General features: G+C 47.2%; 1 protein-coding gene across 2 annotated transcripts in view; it reads left to right on the top strand.

Moving 5' to 3' along the window:
- The window catches only part of CDK12 (cyclin dependent kinase 12), a 122,305-nt gene that overhangs the window by 79,950 nt on the left and 21,790 nt on the right, over positions 1 to 20,565 (top strand). For both annotated transcript variants that reach the window (XR_016441961.1, XR_016441960.1), the window contains exon 15: positions 343 to 19,300. The gene's annotated coding sequence lies outside the window, so the exon portion shown is untranslated. The remainder of the gene's footprint in view (positions 1 to 342; positions 19,301 to 20,565) is intronic.

Below are 20,565 nucleotides of genomic sequence, written 5' to 3'. Positions count from 1 at the left end.
ATGTTGTCCACATCACTCCTGAAGTGCGGCACCCAGAACTGGACGCAGTACTCCAACTGTGGCCCGACCAATATTGCATAGAGGGGAAGTATCACCTCCTTGGACCTGCTTGAGATCCATCTGTTGATGCACGACAAGGCATGGTTGGCCTTCCTGACCGCATCCCCATGCTGTCGGCCCATAGTTAATAGGCTGATGCTATAAAAATATAGACAGAGAGAACACAGTAACCATAGGCTTAAGTAGGCCTTAGAAAAATCTACATGGGTCATGGTATGGATGTTTGTATGAAATACATTATATAATTTAAAAGTTATTTTGTTTGTTTTTCTGTCACATCAGAAATTCAGGTCTTGTCCGCTGAGGAGACTCTTTGGAGGACTAGAGACCTTGGAGAATGATGACATCAGAGAGACCAAGGCAATGAGTCCAGGGAAGTTTGAGAAGGGAAGTGATGTTTATTCACATTTTTTGAAACACTTGGGAGAAAGAGCTTGTTGTTAAGGATTCTACGCTCCTTGCCACTTTGACAAAGGGATGAAAAATGTTCAGACCCATATCCCAGAGTCCTCCCATCAGTTCTCCTGCAAAAGCAGGGAAGATCAGACTTGACATTCCTGAGATTTCTACAGGGAAGCCAGCAGCAGGGAAAAACTGTTGGGCTTTCTTTAGCTGTCTACTGGAACCATATAGGATTTAAAAGGACAGAAGCCTAACTTTTAATTCCCCTTGGCAGGCAACCTTTAAAATGCATCTCTTTCCTGAAAACCATCTGTGTGAAATAGCCCAGAGCTGCACACTCCCATGACATCTTCCATTATAATAATAATACTAATAAACACTTTGCTCCTACATAGCAGTTTGTACCAGTAGATCTCAAAGTGCTGCTCTAGACCAAGGGATGTCCCATCAGCATCTATTGTTTGTAGACCTGTGTTCAGATGTCTAGCTACTGTTCTTGCTTTTGGGCCAGGTGTGTACTTTTCCCTGGTTTCCCCAGTTTTATGCAGTATTTGACAAGAGGATGGAGCCTGTTGTGTATTCTATGTAGGAGCATCAGGCATATCTCTTTGAATCAAGATGCCTGGGATCAACAACCTGGTATTCCTGCCACATGGGTCATTCAGCAAGGTCTTGGAGTGCGTTCTGATGCCAAATACTCACTGTCTAATGGGACAGAAGTATAAGTTCTCCAATAACGTGTATTTGGCCAATGCTTGTTGGTTTAATGAGTCTCCACCAAGATGCTTCAGCATTCAGCCCCTTAAGGGGTAGAAGAGCAGATGCATCTCCAGAGCCCATCCAGTTCTTGAGCCCTCAGCTGAAAAAAGAGAGATAACCATTGGGATAGTTGTTTGTGCTGACAATGCCTGCCTGCTGGCTGAGACCAGACAGGTTATTCCAGTGAAAATCCCTCTTGACATTCCTACCAATTGAGCCATTTTGAACTGGCCGCTCAGGGGCAGATGACTGGGGTAGAATTTTCCCTCTTTAAAAACAACATCACAGGGATAGGCTAGTAATTAAGGCATCAACCTGGGTCTCAGAAGATCTGAGTTCAGCTCCTGAGACTGCCACAGGCTCCCTGGATAACCTTGGGCAAGGCTTTTATTGTCTCAGTGTCTGTTACCCAATCAGTAACATGAAGCTGCTCACCCTTCCTTTGTCTGTCTTGCCTATTCAGACCATAAACTCTTTGGGGCAGGCATTGTCTGCATAGTGACCAGGACATTGGAGCTGTAGTTCTAAGTGGGGTCTTTCTGCACTGCCAGAATATTAATGACAGGCCATCTGCTATTTATAATAAATTACTACATCAGACCCAGAGGGGGAAAGCTTGGGGAGCTGGAAATTCTCACCAAAGTAGAGAGGATGAACAGGGAGAATTACACTAATGGAAACACTGACTGAAGAGCAGGTAGAAGAAACCTGCCACTGGTTCAATCTGTCCAGCAGAGGGAGCATCTCCCATCATAACCAGCTCTGATAGAGCCCAAGGACAAGACAAAGGCAGAAACATTCGCCTCAGTTGCAGCCTGTTTCTCACCTCCATCTGTGGAACCCAGCCCCACATCCTTCAGAAATGGATACAGGTAAAAGAAATTCCAGCTGCCTGCAGGCATTCAGTGTAATACTAGGAAGCAGAAAAGACATGGAGTGACTTCCCAGCCTTCCTCACCAGCCCCTTCTAAATGCTTGCTTCTCCAACCAGGTTTGCCAAAAGAGACTCAGTCAAGGAAGTGACATCAAAATCTTTCTTCCTCTGGGCTGCCCAGTGCAGTTTGCCAGCTCTGCCCACTGAAGAATGAATTTCACATGACAGCAACTGACTGTGGGTTGTGTTTTGAATATAGCACTGAGCATTCAACAGTCAGCTGTAATAGCCACCCAGCAATACCAAATCTATGAGCCTTGATACCACTGTCATGGGAGCTCTGAAAGAACCTGGAGAGATTTTACTGCATGGTTGAGGACTTCAGGCTTGGGAGCTGAGATCACTATGCTCTCCCAGCTGACCTAGCTCCACAGGCATTTCAGTCCTCTATGTGTAAGAGCCAGGGAAACAGGACAGGTTGGAATGCAGCAATCAGAGAGGTATGTTGGGAGCACCCAGACAGTGAGCAAGTCTAGTTTCCCCCCTTGTTGTGGCATCTCCCATATGGATAGTAGCATCCAGTATTGGCCTTGAAGCATTTGTGTGTTCTGTTGGGTCTTCAAAGCAGTCTTTAGGAAGCAATTAAATAGTATACTTTCATTGCAAAATATTATGGTTTTTGTTGGCTTAGGTGAATGGGGAAAATGAAGCATCTGGGGCTTTCCTTATAGCTTTACTGGTGCCCCCTAACTCAAGCCTGCAGTGCTTTTGATGCTCAGGACCTGCTTCTACACAGCCCTGCCATTGCACTATCTTCCTCACCTGAAACTCTCCTGCTGGTACAATCCTGGTCTCCCCAAGATGAATTTGCCAGTGTTCTTTGGTGCTGAAATATGCCCCATTGTTCCAGGCCTTCTCTTAAGTCCACTGAAAACTGATGGGTATTTCGGGACTCAGGTCATTCCAACAAATTTAGTGCACTTGTGAGCTATGTTGTGCTCGAATCCAACTCCATAGCACCATCTTCTTCACCTGCACCAGGGCAGTTTGGACCGTTAGCTAAAACCAAAGCTCTGTCTCTCTAATGCAATGAGTGTAGCCCCAGCAATCAAATACTCATTCACATACCTGAGCTTTTCATTCTTTATCCTGCCCAATTACAACTCACTTGCCTGTCTGGTTCTGTCTCTGTATGGGCATGCTGCTCACTGGTTTTGGCAACCAAAGTAAATTGGATCATGGATGAAGTTACCCCAGAGTCCCTCAGCAAAACATGACCCAAAGTGGTCTTTTTGTGGTGGAGAGGTGAGGCTGCTCTAGAGGATAAACAGGCTGGATGCTGGCTAAAAGAAGACCTCAGTATTTGGAGACTAACAGACACTTGGGACAGAAGGAGCTCCCAGAGCTGCAGATGAGGATAACTGCTCTTCAAAGGGTCACAACTGACTTATGTGCCTCCCTGTGCCACCAGCAATCAAAAACCAGTGGGTTTTCTTGATAAAATAAAGCTTTTGCAGCAAGATTGGCTTAGATCCAGTAACCAGCCTGGACCCACATGTGAGGTTCAGAAGAGTTTTAGTTACCTTTTGGAAGGTGCATTAAATGTGGTTGGAGGGGATGATAGTGAGGGAAGGGGACTGGAGGTCTGGGAGTGTTTTTTTTAAATGACCATGCCCTTCTCCTTTTCTTGGTTTCCTCCAGGAATTGCCATGGGGCCCAGAATTTCCTGGACAGGAGAGTTAAGCTTGGAGCTTTCTTTTCTGATTCCACTGTTGAAACAGGCCTGTAAATTGATCCCACTGCTGATAAGTAAGATAAGGCCTGTGAACAGTAAGATGCAGACAGGCAAGTGTTTTGCTCTTCAGAAGTCCTGTATAGAATTATCAAGTGCCACCAGAAGGCACTGTGAGCAATGGCCTTGTTGGTTGTGTATATAGCTAAATGTATGTGTAGACATAGATCTTGGAGAAGAGCTTGTGGCCGTAAGTGTTGCAGTTCTTACCCAAGGATCATGTGGTCGCTATGGCTAGATTCCCGCCTCATTCACCCTGTCTGTGATTCCTTTTCTTAAGTGGAGTTTCCCCTGCCGTTCACCCACTGCAAGCACCATATGGCACTAGGATATGGTCTCACCAGTCCTCAGTGAGAGCAAAATTATGACCTGAATCAACAAATCATTGGCTCTCATTTCCTGTGCTGCTCTTGCTGCATTGCTTTGTGGCTCCTTTGGCCTCTTTTCCTAGCCTTGGCTTTGCTTTTCCTACAGCATCATTGCCTTGCTCTCTCTGTAAGTTCCCAAGTGCCCCTTTACTGCTAGTGTTGTCCAGGGCTGCTGTTCTTGTATGGATTGCCTAACTTCAGGCCAGATCTTAATCCATCAAAAGGGATTCGAGATACACTGCCCCCATCTAGGTGCATGGTTCTGGGCTCCATACTTTAAAAGAATGTGGAGAAGTTAAAGAGGATCCAGAGATGGGTGACAGGAATGATAAAAGGATTGACAGGAAAGTTATATGAGAAGAGGTTAAGAGAACTAGGCATGTTTAGTTTGATGAAAAGATGATTAAAGGGAGACAGGATAGCAGCCTTCAAATATCTGAAAGTCTGCCACAAAGAAGAGAGAGAACAATTGTTCTCCCTTCCTGCAAATGGCAGATGCAAAACAGTGGCTTCAAATGGCAGCCCAGTAGGTTTAGATCAGATATCAGGAAGAACTTTCTTACTGTTAGAACAGTGAGGCAGTGGAAAAGACTGCCTGGGGAAGTTGTATCTCCTTCCTTGGAGGTTTTTCAAAAGAAGTCAAATAAGCATTGTCAGGGATGATTTAGGAGTGATGTTTGTGCATTTGTGTGGGGGTTTGGAGTAGATGACCCATGAGGTCTCTTTCAACCCCATGATTCTATACTATAAACTCTTAGGAGGTGGGATTATGAAACACACTATTGTTGCTCATTGTAGAAAGAAATAAGATATAAGTGAGGCAACCTGGGCATGGGAAGCAGTGGTTGGAGCTTTTCACCTCCATGTTATGGCTTTAAATCTAGTCCAGGTCAAGACTGACCCGAAGAGGCCGCTATCATGTGGCTGTTGGAAGATCTGCATGCCATTTAAGGCTAGTTTTGGTCTGTGACCCAGGCTCCGTGTCTGTCATAGCAGTCAAAGATAGGACAAGTGAATTTGTGCAGACCTAGGGCTCAACAGATCTGGGTTCAATTTCCATCTCTGATGCCAACTCCCTGTGTGATCTTGATTGAGTCATTTCATTTTTCCAAGTTACGCTTTTCCTATCTACACAACTGCCTCTTGCTCTGTGTCCATCCAGCACTGTGCAAGATCTGGTCTTAGCTGAGGCTTTGATGTGGTCCTGAAACATACATAATAAGTCACCATCATGGCCTACACCCAGCAGGCAAGTCTCAGGTAGACGGATTAACCAGAGCTTGGAGGCCACTGTCATGTACAAGATGGTGGCTGTGAACTTCAGCTGAGGCTGCATGAGCATGAAGCCTGCAGAGCTACTGTCTGTCACAACTCCCATATGAGGGGGCTGCCAACTTTTTAAAGACATTTAGGTGCTTAACTCCCTTGGAAATCCCATGGGAATTAGATGCTTCCATGTCTTTAGAAACACTCCCCTAAATTTGATTCTAAGGAGGCAAAACTATCAACCCCAGCCTTCTCTGGTGTGGACATGAGCACTAGAGAGTGAGAGAGGAGAGATAGGCCTCCTTGGTTCTATTAAAAAGAGATATTTTAAAAAGCTGATTATACCTATTTACATCAGGGGCTACTTGCTTTAATTCCTTGCCTAGCTACAGAATTAAAGGAACGACAGAAATATTATGTAAAGCAGAGCTGACTTGATTTAATCATCACTGCTGGAGTTTTAAGACTCGTGTTCTTAAAGTCCCATCAGCATTTAGAAGACAAAAGGAAGCTCAGGCTTGCTCGCTTTTTGCTGCTGCTTGCCTGCTCAGGGATCTTTCATGGGATATGCCTTTCCTGTCCATGCTGGCCCTTCCTCAGGGCATGGGGTGAAATCAGAGTGTTGGTCCTTTAAGTACATGGCTTCTCTTCCATTTCCACTCTCTTTCTTTCCTTTTTTCCCCCTCTATCTCTCAGCAAGTTTTTTATGTGATTACAGGCACTGCATGGTAATTAGTGCTAAACTCATTTGCACAACTACAGTTAATTGGCTACAACAATTAATTAATGTGTTGGAAATTTGGCACTGGAAAAAAAAGTTTGTCATCAAAAAAAAGATAGAGCAAAAAAATTGCAAAGTAGATTTTATTCTAGCCCCCCTCCAGAAAACTTGGGGTTGTTTCCAAATCAGAATAACTTCTCCAAACTTTTTTTCCTAGGAATAAATCCTTCCAATTCTCAACTTTTAGGCTTTCTTTTTTGTTTTTTCTTTTCTTCTCCCATTTTTTTATTTTTTCTTTTTACAATTTTTTGCCTTTCCTTTTTTTCTTTCTTTCTTTTCTTTTTCTTTTTTTACAACTTAAGCAAACTCATTTCCCTGATAAAATATAGCATGACTAATGACTGAAGCATGTAAAAATCATTGGGAAAATGTCCTTGGAAGACGAATGCATTTTCAGCAGAATAATTAACTTAATTAACAAATTCACATGCATATTCATCAGGCTATTAATGTCTTCTCAGCTCAGCTTGACGAACATTGCGGTAATAACCATCTCATTTGCATATTGCATTCTACTGCTATCCAAAAAAAAGGAACATACACACACGCGCGCACACACACACACACGTATACACACACAAACACACACTCTTTAACATACATCTTGCGTTAGCACATGGTAGAATCTTGATGGTAAATTTCAAAGGGATTGTGCAAATGCATGTTTCTACTGTATCTAAGCCATCATTTGTGTCTGTGTGTATATGTGTGTGTGTCCTCTGTCTGCATGTGTGTGTGTGTGTTTCTCTCTCTCTTTTTTCCCCCCTATCTCTCCCGAGGGAAAACTTGGCACCGGTTCCAACTTTTCTTCACTTTCCCCTGCTCCCAACTGCTGCCAGCCTGCATCAACACAAAATTGCCATTTTCCCCAGCTCTCTGTGGAGCAATCTTTAAAAGCAGTAAGGTGTGACGCCGACGACAGCCAGCTTTGGCAGCACAGCCTGCGGAAAAAGCGCAGAATGGAGGAAGATTAAGAGAAATAGAGTGGAGGGCGCCGTTTCTACCGGCGTGTGGAGCGCTGAGCAGAGAGAGAGAGGGAGAGAGAGAGAGGGGAGAGGGAGGGAAAAAAAAAACCCACAGCAGCTGTCGCCCTAATTCCACTAACTCTCTGCTTGTGGTCATATTAGAAAAACAGATTAGGCACCTCTGTGGCAGTCATTTATTCCTGACATACGTTAATATTCTATATCTTAATTCACCCGTCTTGAGGCGGATGGACTTTGGGGTTTAACTTGCATGTGCCAAGGAATGGGGGGCAGTCTCCCCCTCTTTCCTACCCCCCACCACCCTTCATGGAGAGTGAGAGAGAGAGAATCCAGCCCTGTGTATGTCTGGCTTGGATTTTTCAGTCTCCCACTCTGTGATTTTATTCCATGCCTCAATAGGCCTCTCTCCCCTGATCCCTGTCACCCCCATTCCCTTCCCCAGTTTTTTAAGCCCTAGGCAGTGCACCAATTCCTAAAGGCAGGGGCTCAACTGGAAGGGGAGGTGGTAGGCTCTGGGGCTGCATGAGTGAACTTTGCCCTTGTTTCCCTCCGGCCGGTTAATTGGCTGGGTTTGGGTAGCGTCTGGCGTGACACGAGGGGGCGAACCACGTTGGCAGTTAAATTAAAACCTGCTGTCTTGAGTTATTCCTCCCGACTGGCTGTGCAGAGAGGGCAGCCCTGCCGAGATACACGGGCAGTGGGCACTTGCAAGAGGCTGAGGAGCAAGCACATCTCAGGGTTAAGTCTCTGTGCTGTATTTTGGAGTTAGAAGAGGTCTATGCAGTGCATGGGGCTGTGTCTGAAACTCCAAACCCCAGCTTTCTACCCAGCCTCCAGCACGGTCCCTTTTCTCCCTCACCAACCAGTGCTGTTGTGATTCAGCCTGGCAAAGGGTGGCGGCTGTTGCCAGTCTGCCTCTTTGCACAAAGCCCGGGCTCCATTTTGTCCCTGTAGTGAGGGATGGGATTGCAACCGAGGTGCCTGGGTATTCCCAGCCACCCACTGAGAGATGCAATCCAAATACCCAGCAACTGCCACAGGTTCCAGCTAGCCCTGCCTTGTTCCTGAGGGCCATGAGGATGGGAGAGCAGGAGCAAGGAGCTACCATCTTCTGTGAATCCTCTAAGTCCATCCCTCCTCAAACTGTGTTTGTTGCCCTGCATGGAGTTGCTCCAAACTGGATCATGCTTTTGGGAAGCTCAGCTCCTGATGCAATGAGACAGGTCTGGAGAAGCTCACAGGGTTTGTCTGTGGTGGCTGGATGGCAGTGCTGCCCCCCCTGCAAAGCCTGAGAGCCCCTTGGTTATCTCTGCAAAAATCCAACTGATTTTGGTCTTCTTTGGAAGTGTCCCAGTTGGAGACCCCTCTCACCCCCCCTCCTTCTCCTTTTCTCACTCCACCAGACATCTGTCCGTGCCCTTCTCTCCAGCCTGGCTCAGCCAAGCCACACAATTCCTGCTCACCTTCCACCCTCTTCCACTGTACATCCCCCTTCCCCCGAAGCATCTGAGAATGGTTCCTCCTCCTGGCTCTGAACCAAAAGTCACTCCAGATCGGGCCAGATGTTCACCAATCTCCTTTACAGCCTATATACTCTCCTTCCCCTCCAGTGAGCACCCCCCCCACCACTCCCTCCTGCTGTGCTCACCACTCTGGCTGGAAAGGAAGCCTGATGGGGGAAGGGCAGGTGCGGGAGGAAGTAATGAGACTGAGACAAGAGCTGCCTTTAAAGAGCCATCAGGAGGCGCCATTCACCTCCTTCCAAGTGTTTTCGTATTCCCCACCCGATGCCCTAGGTTCTGGCAGAGCTCCTGGCTCCATGTTTCTCTTGCGCCATGCCAAAATGCCAGCATGCCAGGAGGCCACCAGCCTGCTAGCAGGCATCACCTTACTAGCTGAACTTGACCACCAGGTCTCTTGGGACCTTTGGCCAGATCCACAGCCAGTGTATATCAACGAGTCTCCCCTGAAGGCACCAGCTGAGCTCTCGATGGCAGATGCCATAGATGCAGGCTCCATGCCCTTGGGAGCCTTCCTGGAACCACTTCCAAAGAGGTCTCTTATTCCATTCCTTAGATGCCACCAGGAATATAAAAGAGGTTTCTATGACCTGGCTGCCTCCAATGGCAGGGGACTGCACTCAGTGACCCCAGTGGTATTCAAAATGGATGGGCTAGTGGGCCTACCACTGCCCCCTTACAGGGCAATGTTGGCACTACTCTGTTATTTCATAGACCCCTCACTGCTTACTGTCCAAGGGGATTCTTTTTTAGCTCAGGTGGGAAGGGTTTTTTGGAGCAGAGGGATCTAAGTCCCACCCTTGCTGCAAAGTCAGTAGTAGTCAAAAAATGCAGCCCAGCAACAGGCCCAGGATGAGCATTAGCCATACAATATAGCTGAAGAAACCATTCCCATAGCTGGGGCCAAGTTCAGTCCATGTGCAACACTGATCTCTTGCAAACAGCTTACACTGGACACGTACAGGCAATTTATTTATAAGTAGGGACAGACAGTTTAGGACTCAGGAGATCTGGGTGCAAATCACAATTTATCTTAGGTTTCCCAGCAGTAAAGCAGGAGGCAGCAATTCTGCCTTGCCTGGTTACTTTTCAGATTAGAAATAAAGCACAGCTTTTCCACAGCAAGATCATATAATTCCTGAAACACTTCATCTTGGGGGGCAATGTTAAATCAGGATTGGAGGCCCTGGTTCAACCACCATGCCTGGGTTTGAAGCAGGAATTAATTCTGGGTATGGTCTGCATTATGCTGCAAATCAAAAGAGATTACCACCATCTAAGGTTTGGGAGGGGTGAGTCTACACTTCTATATTAGGACCGCTTCAGGGCAGGTACTGCTGCCTGCTAAGTGCTTATATAGCACCCAGAAAAAGGTTTCCAAGCACCAGGGCAGCAAATGTTTGGAACAAGTTCCCAGGAGGGTCATTGTGGGCCAGAAACCTATCTGCAACCAGGAAGATATAGTTGGCTACTAAGAACATGCTAATAAGGAAGGTATCGAAGGGCTAGACCAGATTCCCAGAAAGGCTGTGGAATCGCCATCACTAGAAGTTTTTAAGAGCAGCTAGGACAAACACTGGGCTGGGATGCTTTAGTCAGGGCTGGTCCTGCCTTGTGGGGAGCGGATTGGGCTGAGGGCCCTGCTAGCCCTGTTTTCCTATGATTCTAGTTTTCGGATGAAGATTAATCAGCTTATGAATGGGCTGTTCTGACACAGTACCTGTATCAGCAGGGTAACAAAGCAAGTGACTCATGTGGTCCCTTCCACTCCTGTTTTCCTAGCAAAAGGTTCTTGATGGAAGCCTCTCCATTCTACTGCAATGCCAATAATTAATTAATACTGGCAGATGGAAACCCTGAGCCTTGCTGCTAACAATCCACAGTGCTTTATTTGTCACTCTCCAAACACAGACTTGCTTGTCTTGCCATTAAGGATTTTGGGTAGTTAATTGAACAGGCATTTCCTTTACCAAGAAGTACTATAGTTAAAACTACCACTAGAGGGTGCCTGCAATACCATGTGCACCTAACCCTGCATTAAAGCAAAATGTGTCCTGAACAGGATGGGCCTCTGCTTTCATGTCCAGCATCTTTATAGCTCGTAATATCAGGGCTCTGTGCTTTTGTCTGGAGGGAGCTGAATGTGGCCTTTGCTTCTAGCTTCACTTTGGTTTGTTGTTGCAGGTATCAGCAGATGGTGCTGTTACACTCAAGTCTACCATGTTCTTACTGTACAAGCAAGTTTTGATTCTTGGGGAAAGACATTGGGCATGTCTACATGTGCATTTATGCTGGCTTAAATTTACTGTGCAGTAAACTACTGCACAGTAAGCGGGAATAGGCCGGTATCCACACATGCAGGCGTTAAAGTGCATTAACTCAGTATGTGGACTGACTTGGGACTAAAGTTAGTCCCAAGTCAGTCCACACACACACTGTTACTGTCCAGTAAGTAACGTGTGTTACTGCACAGTAACTAATCGGGTGTAAAAATGATACCCGCATACTGCAGGTATCAAATTTATGCATAAGTCGCCATATTTACTGTGCAGTATAGGCATACACATGTAGATCCATGCCTGTACTATGCAGTCATTTAGGTTGCTACACAGTATATGTGCACGTGTACGTGCGCTCACTGTGTTGTCCCTGCTTTTGGGTTGGGAAAGGTTTATGTAGGAGCAGCTTTGGGAGCTATCTGAACAGCAGGAGAGTTTACTCAGGTTGGTGTTAGTTCCGGAGGCAGATTAGCTGCTTGTGTTGAAGTATTGGTGCCAGGCTGAGAGAGAGGTTTGCTTGCATGTATGTGACCATCTCATTCCCAGAGTGATGTCTGTGTGTACACAGGGAAGGTGCCATTTAATATAAACACAGACTACAATGATACTAACTTCTTCTGGGTGGGTAAGACAGCCCAAAAGGTGCTGGACGTATGCTCATAGGCAGGGGGGTGGTGATGGTATCAGAAGAGGGAAAATAGTGCTTACACTGTGCCCATCTACAAAATATATCTGGCCTGAAAAGCAGAATTGCCCCTGGAAAGAGCTGTTTTTCCATTCCCTCATTATCCCACTTATACCTTTACACATATAGTTTGCTAGGCCCAGCAGGGACAGTTACCAATCTACAGTATCATGGCAGGACTGCAAATACTATCAGACTAGATCAGGCCAGTGGTCTTCTCAGTCCAGTATCCCATTTCCAGCAGTACTCAAGACCACATGCTCCAGATGAGGGTGCAAGCAACCCCCTTGGTGGCAATTATGGAATAATGTGCTAAGGGAGGTTATTTCACAAAATGCTTTTCACCCTGCAAAGTACCCCCGAATGTTCTCATTTTCACATCGGTGTCTGATCCATTCATGGATCCTTTTAATTTTTTTCAAAATTTCATTTTCCTCACATTTTTCTGGAAAAGAAGTTAAATGGTTACTAACTTTCTGATATTATTCTTTTTTTGCCCAGTTTTCTCCTGTTCTTTTCTCTTCTTCCCCTACTTTTTTTCCACTAAAGAAGTGAGTTATGAAAAAAACAAAACCAGAAAACAGGTTTAAAATAACCCGATCTTTTTCCTATTCGGCTTTTAAAAAATCAAAGATTTTTTTTTAAATGGAAAAACTGGAACATGTTGGAGTAGGGAAACAAGTATTTTATACAAAAAAAGTTCATTTTGAAAAAAGAGCCATTCTTCTTTAGAAAGAAAAGGTTTGAATGAAATGTTTTAGGCCACTCAACTTTTTGGTCAGTTGAAAATTTGTCATCTTCAGTTGCATTTTATATCCTCTTGCTCCTGTCCTATAAGAATGGATAAAATTAAATAGCTGATTAGGGGGTTTGATGTTTTAATTGGTACTGGGGAAACTCCTGGGAGCTCTGGGTCTGGATGAAGACATCCCTCATGCTTCGTACTATATAAACATGGAACTAAAGGATGGACCCTGCACAAAACCATCCCCAGTCACAGGAGCTTTCTCTCTCACATTCATTATTTTGTGGACATCTATTACATTCTTCCTCAGAACCAACCTCCATCTTCCCCTGCCCTGGCCTGCCAGCCCCTCCTTATGTAGAAACCTAGTCATTTTTGTCACCCATCAATGCACTCTGTTCTCTCTTCACTCAGTTGTTTAAGACTGAGGCTGACAAGCAAGGGGTATGGGAGCTGAGATTCCTCAGCTTGTGACCCATGTTTGTGGTGTAACTTTGGGCCAAGTTGTATCATCTCTCCATGACTGTGAAGGCCAGTAATCATCTCGGTGGGTTTGTGTGGTTGAAGATGAAAGGGACTACAGAAGAACGAGGGCTGCTTGTGATATTAAATACTAGCATTAAAAGTGACTTGACTTTGTTGGGTACCCCCAATGCTTCTGCTTCCAGTGCATCCCCTTCCCACTCCCAGGAACAGGTTAGTGACCCCAGAGCCTGGCTCTATCCTGGGCAGCTTCTTCAAACGTGTCTGTTGCCTGGAGGACATCACGCTACCTTGTCTGATCATCCTGTGCAGAGACCTGTTGCTTAGCAACAATCAGTACATTTTTAATAAATCCCTGGCACTGGGGCTTCCAGGTCTGGGGGTTTGTTATTATTTTTGGTGCATTTTTCTCAGTTTTTAAAGAAACGTCTGCTTGACTTGAAGGACTGAAGCTAGAAATCAGTGAGAGGCTGGGTGTCCAGTCAGGAGCCAACAGGCGATTGGCTAGAGGAGAGTGGCATCCAGGATAGCACTGGAACAGCTGACACCCCTGCCTGACCTAATCACACTCTCCATACTCAGGGCTTAAGCCAGGAGGGATAGAAAGGTGAGGGCTTTATGGGGTTAGTGCATGAGCCTCTCACACCAGGACCCTTGGCATCCTATTCTTACTTGGGTCAAAATTCAAGATACAAATCTAGTTCCCTCAGCCCATGTTCCTCCCAAAGGAAATTTCAGCCAGGTCCCCCCAGGTCACCATCCAGGGCACTGCAACTCACTGTCTTTGCTCTTGAGAGGCATCAAGCTGGGCTGGCAGAGGACGGATGGGGCAGTGGCAAGGGAATGAGCCTGAGGCTTGGAAGAACAGGGTTGCAGGGTCTGCTCACCTACAGACCACCTGTGTGATCTTGGACAAATCATATAACTTCTCTGCTCCCTGGCTGTAACGGGGTGATGGCATGGCTCTGCTGTGAGGAGAGATGCACCCAAAATTGCAAGGCACTGTGGTGATAAGCAGATATGCACCACAGAGGATACACTAGGAGTAAAGCGGAAGACCTTGCTGAGCTCATGGGTTCAGAGCGGCTGCAAGGCAGGCTGGAGGGTGGGGGTAAAGATGGAGCCCTGTGTATGTTGGGCAGCAGGAGAAACCACAGTCAGGGAACCAGATCCCTGAATTCCCAGACCTTCTCTTTTCTGAGCAAATGAAGCCCCAGGTTGAGGAGATCCACATGTGAGACCTGCCTCTGGTTCTGCCTTTTGCTTGGGCTCCTTGGGTTTTTATTTATGCCTGCCTGGGAGACTCCCACTTGGAGAATTTACTGCTGAGAAGATCTGGGGGAGGAGTTCCCCATGGGACAGGCAGTGACACCAGATTTATTTGTATGGCAGCAGGAGAGTGTGAATCTTGCTCCCCGACATGTCAGAGGCTGCTCATGTTAATCAAAGGCCAAGTCTATTCCCTGCTGGAGGAAAGTGGCTTCCTTCCCACTTCCTCCCCTACACTTTTGCCTTGGGAAATCCCAGCGGATGGAGCACTGCTGAGACCTTGCAGGTCCAAAGTGGGCAGCATCTGCTCAGAGTCTGTGACAATTGATTGCTAAGCCCTCCTGTCCTGGGAGACCACACAGCTTCCATAGCACAGTGTCTTTGCAGGGAACCTTCAAATCTGCCATCCCCATGTCCATGCCCTGTGGTGGACCGGTGGGGTATCTGCAGCCTTCCAAAGCAACTCTGTGCAGCAGTGAACTATATCTCAGAGGTTAAAGAGCAGGGCTGGTGGCTTTGACCAGCACAGCCCATGGAGTTCATCTTCAGTAGGACTGTTGATTAGAGGAAAGGTCTGGGAGTCAGGAATCCTGGGTTGTAGTCTGCTTCAATTTACCTACTAACACCTAAAGGTGTCTAGCATATTGAAGCATTGGGAGGTAGAGTAAAGGCTAGGAACTTGATTCTCTGGCACTCTCAGATACTCTAGGAAAACAAAGCAGGTGTTGTAACCTGGGGGCATTGAAGATTTGGCACCTTTCTTGAGGGGAAGAAAGAAAACCCTTGAGTGCACATTTGCCAGGAGGTGGAACCAGGGACATAGGGACCAGGACCAGATGGTGTAGCCTGCCACTAGAGGAGTGGGCATTTCTGTGATGGGTGTTGTGGCTCGACCCAGCTCAGCAGCTGGGATCATGCAAGCATGTGTAATGCCCTTTCAAGCTCTGAGCCTGCAGACTCGTGGCTACAGTTCGTCAGGAGGTAGGGGATGAGGGACTATTCCTTTCTGGCTGGCATTGAGGCTCAGGTTCTGTGCCATGCCCCCAGCCCTAAATGATTGCTACCCTCACAGGGACCCATATGATGCAAACAGGCAAACGAAGGAAGGCGAACTTGGCAGGTCTGTGCCTGGTAGGACTATTAGCCCTGACCAGGGTGAGATGAGATTGGAAGGGGCCTGCATGCCAGGCTGGGAGCAAGAGGTGTGCATGTGTGACTGGGAGTGGGTGGGGAGATGCACGGGAGGCCAGCTTTGTGTGTATGGGTCCATGTCTGTGCACAAGTGGCCAGTTCTGCATGCATGTATGTGTGTGTGCACACACACACATGCATGCATGTGCATGCACAGGAGACTAGCCCATATGTGTGTAGGCAGACCATCTCTGTGAGTGTGCACATGTGTACACACCAGGGCACCCAGCTCTGTCTCAAGGTGGGTATGTGAGTACATGGCAATCAAGATTCCCAGGCTGTGTGTGCGCACACAGAATGGGTGATCAGCAAGAGAACTATGTGTGTGTGCATGTTTGTGAGCAAGCGAACTGCCTTCCTGAGCCCTCGCCTGTGAGTCACCAGACAGCTTTGCTCTCCGTCCTTCAGTCTGTCAGAACCGTCCCTCCCGTCGTATTTTATGCAAGAAGACTCTCTTTGGAGAATTGATAGCTCTCTGACCCCACCTGTTCCCGAGCTCAGTAGAAGCCCATTAATGAAGTTGGGCTGAACAGGATCCCAGCCAAATCCTCATGTCCTCATCAAAGGAGACATCTGTCCCCACCAAGAAGGAAGATATCACCCAAGGGGGAAAAGGGGGGGGAGGGCTGGGAGGCTAAGGGGGAGTGAGAGAGAAAGAGAGACCTTCCCTTTGATAACAACGTCCTCAAACTGCCCCTTGCAAACAAATCCCGCTCCGTTCTCAGGCCTATGAATTCCACTGCATGGTGTCCGAAGTGGAGGGGGGTGGAGAATGCAGCCTTGACCCCAGTGAACCAAGCCCCTGATATGCATCCTTCTCCCCCCACCATGCTTGCCAGTCCTCCCTGAGTACAAAGCTACCTTGCAATCATGTGCCAAAGCGACTGACTTTCTTTTATTCATGTGTTGTTTTATTGCTGGCAAAAGCTGTCGGAGGATGGCTCCTGCCAAACGCGTCCCCAGCATCTTGGCCTAACATACAAACGGCATGCTAATGCAGAAATTTAAAGAGGCTCTTTGGTTTAAATCGGAATTTTAAATGAGAGTGAATGCACAGAAGGGACCCAGGCAAAAGCTAACAATATTGCCTCCCCCACACACACACCTGGTAATTTGATGGGCATGGATGACTGTGGAAGGAATACACCGCTTGGCTTGTTTGCCTATGGTTGAGGCAAAGAGACTGACCAATGTTGGGGAATGGCCTGTGTGGAGAAGAGGCCCAGTGCCAGAGAGTTGTCCCCCCCCAGCCTCTGCTCTGCCCATGTCAATATGGACAGGGAGATGCCAGCAGTATGCTCTTGAAGTTGAAAACATGAGGGAGAGCAGAGTTAAGGGGATGGGAGTGTCACCCCTTGATTGTTCTGTCCTGTAGCAAACCATCCCTAATTGAACAGCAGGGTTTTAGAGATGATTGTCTGGGGAAAGAAAGGCAGGCTTCAGCCAGTGTTCCTGAGCAAGTCCATAACCACAGGCCTCCTCATGCCTGAGGACCAAAAATCCACTTCATTTTAATAGAGGAGACATCCCTAGGAGGGAAGCTGGGATGACTAAGGAGGGCATATCTCTGGGTGAGAGCTATGTTCGTTTTGCTGCTGGGAACTGTTAAATGCCTGAGTCTGAAAAAGCCACTGGCAGCCAAGCCTATTGCCTATCCTAGGAGCAGATTACACTCTCACCCAAGACAGTGGAGGTCTGCAGACCCCAAAGCACTTACCTTATCTAGACTGGGTTGAGGGACTTGCTGAAGGTGTTTACAGGAGCAGGGCTTTGGGTTGTGCAAAGCTTTCATTTTTCACTGCACTAGGGCCTTCATTCCTTTGCCTGCCAGTGTAATTTTGCAAGTCACTGCGCTTCTCTGCAGGAAAACCCAGCCCATGAAGCTGCAAATGTAACATGCCGCTTTAATTATCAAAGAGCAGGAGATTTTGTTCTCAAACCATTGGTGTGGTTTCAGAAGCATGGGCTTGTGATGAAATCCCAGGAAGGAGAAGGCAGGAGATCTGGGTTCTTAGATCACACCTTGCTCTGGGTTGATGCAGATGTTTACTTGTCTTGTTGCCCTGTTAGACTGTAAGCTCTGTGGGGCAGGGGCTGTTTCCACATGTTTATGCAGTGCTTTGATCTCAGTTGTGACACTTTGTCAATTTGCTCACATAAATAGCATTGTAGAAGAGACCATCGTTTTGCTCGGTATTTGTACAGTGCCTAGCACTGAAGGGTCCTGCTTCATGCCCATGACTGAGGTGCTTCTGCGATACAACACTAATGATCCTAAGAGGAGCTGTCCAGCCTGTCTTGTGTGAAGCAAGCACCCTGCACCATCCAAGCTGTAAATACAGTATGAGGCTGTTGTTTTCAACAGCAGTAACATCAGATCATTGCATGCCTCCAGTAAAGACATTTGCTTGAAAAACAGCCCAGATCTTAGCCTATTCCCAAGGCAGAGTGCTTCTTGGGAATTAGAGCCTTTCACATAGACATTAACCCATTGATTCCCCATTGATTGAGGATGGAGCAACTGAGGGCATGGGCAAAGACATACCATGGTATAATTTACATCACTTTTATAGACAAATATAAATGATACTGGGATCAGGAAGAGACTGGTGTGCAGCTTTCACAGAGTACACCTTGTCACTAGATGTTTGGGGGGAAGCAGGTAGTACAGTTATTTTTTGCAAATGGCTACCCTAGGATGTGGACAGACCACACAGATAACAATGCAACTTTACACCAGTAAAGTTTTAGCCCTGATTCTTTCAGGGGTAAAACTTTACACCAGTAAAGTTTTAGCCCTGATTCTTTCAGGGGTAACTTTCCATCAGATTTGGCAAAGTTGCCATAAAGGGTTTGCCTTGTCTGTACACTACATTTTTACATCATTGTAATACTAGTTACACCAAACATAAACATTTAATCTGCCCATGCCCTGTGGAAAAATCAAGCACCTTGCTCACAGCTGCAGAGAGTCTGCCAGGGGTTTGGGCTTCATAGTTCCTGGCTCTCAATACTATGCTTGGGCCTTTTGATCCAAAATCAAAAGGAGCATCAGCACACAGGCTGAGCAGCAAGACAGCAGCTGTAGGATCACCAGAGGATGACTTCTGGTTCAGACCATCTCAGCCCAGCTCCTACCAGCTCAGCCAGGAACCATGCCCACTTTTTGCTCACCTAAGAAAACTGGTGGCAGTAGACCAGAGGCGCGTTGTTAGTCTCACTGGGAGTAACACACAGGCTGATCAGCAGATGGGAGCTGTGGGGAGGGGTGGAGGGGGAAGAGCAGAAGCTGCAACACTCAGCCACCAATTGGCAGATGCTGCTTGGGTCCCATGGGAGGAGGTCAACTCATCTGGAATGTGGAGGTGTGGGGCTGGGCATTGCTGCTTCAGCCGCCTGAACAGTCTTGTGCTGCTGTTCCTGTGACCTGCTCAGACCTGGGCCATGGTTTTTACACAGAATGTTTTCTCTTCCAGTGACACAACTTCCCCCTCAAAAACATGCCGAGATTTCAATCTCTACCAATGAAATGTTGCAGTTTTTTTCCCTTGGAAACTCCTTTTCCCTTCCCAACTCCCTTACATTTTCCACAAAACTGATTTTTTTAAAAAAAAGCTTTTTAAAAGCACCAAGCAAAGTGTTTGGATTGATTCATCCCAACCTATTCTTTTTTCCCCAAGATTTCAAAAGCCTCAGCTTATTTTGTTTTTATTCAGAACGGAGGATAACTTTTCCACACCTAAAATTTTAAAATTGCTAAAGAACCAAAATAATCTATTTTCTTCTCAGCTGCAGTCCTGACAGAACAGCCACCACCCCTCTATCCTGGACCTGTAGAAGGTGAGTCTGATGGTACTTACTAGCTGAGAACCATTGCCCAAGCCCACATGACTGAGAAGCTTCTTCAAGAGCTGCATGGCTTATCATGCCTCAGAACTACCACTACACAGCATTGCAGAGTGGAGACTTCCCCCTCTCCAAACTAGTTTTCCCAGCTTGCTCCAGCAGCATGGCATTGGGAAAGACAACGAAGATGGTGGTGCTGATGGGGGTGAGAGTGTCATTGTAGTGGGGGAATTGATGGAGGGGGAGATGAGAAAGCAGAGAAGGGGGGTACTACGGGACTCACCAATATTGTGTGAAGGGGTGCAGCAATGATTTTGATGCCAGGTTGATGGTGCAGGTGTCAGTGCGCCAGGGAAGATGTTAAAGGGGCATTTGTACCACTGTGTTTGTAACAGGGCTAGCGGTTCCAGGGCAGGTCTGTGGTGGTGTCAGATGCAGACGTGGCCTTGGTGACTGGCAGCACAGTAACTCAGCACCCTGCCCTGCCTCGTCTGTACTCCACCACCATCCTCCCATGACAGGTCCACTGCTGCCATCTTACCTTATGAGGTCCTAAAGGTTAAACAGGGCTTCAGCCTTCCAGTGAGCAAATTCCAACTTGGGAAGGGGAACAGCAGATCTCGTGAGTCCCCTGATTGTCACCTGCCTTTGTTGAGGGAACTGATGTGATGGCCAAACTCAGGCCCGGGTGGTCATCTTGGGGCTTTAAAAATGACAGGAAAGATCAGGATAAGGAAAGAGAGAAATAGTATCTGGAGCCCCCTGACAGTGATGCCGATTGAACCAAATTGTTGTCAGGGTGTGGTTGCTACAGGACAGAACACAGTTTTTCATTCTCTTCCTCCATGGCTCCGGTGTGGCAGGGGCAGCAGCTCCCACATGCACCAGGCCCAGACTCTCCAAACCGTCTGGAGGACTTGGCACCGTTTCCCTCTCCTCGGTGCCCCTGCGGTGAGCCGGCATGCATGGCAGGCTGCAGCTTCATTACGGTGATTGATTCCTTTAGCTGCTAGCACGCAGTGGGGGCCCGCTACTGAGGAAAACAGGGAGAGAGGCGGGGGGGGAGGCTGCATCTGTGAAAGCTGCACAGGCCCTTTTTGCGGTGCTGCTGCTCCATTGCTTAGCTCTGGCAGGAGGGCTGGGGGTACTTGTGGTGTCCACTGCCTTCTCAGCTTGGTCAAAGATGATGTGACCTGAGAGCAGTGGGGAAAAGAATAGATACAGTTTTGGATGGATCTGAGGAAGCTGTTCCCCAAAGG

Source organism: Crocodylus siamensis, chromosome 4 (genome assembly GCF_052110815.1).
Source record: "Crocodylus siamensis isolate JL-2025a chromosome 4, ASM5211081v1, whole genome shotgun sequence".
Taxonomy (NCBI): domain Eukaryota; kingdom Metazoa; phylum Chordata; order Crocodylia; family Crocodylidae; genus Crocodylus; species Crocodylus siamensis.
This window is presented reverse-complemented; position numbering and strand designations above follow the sequence as displayed.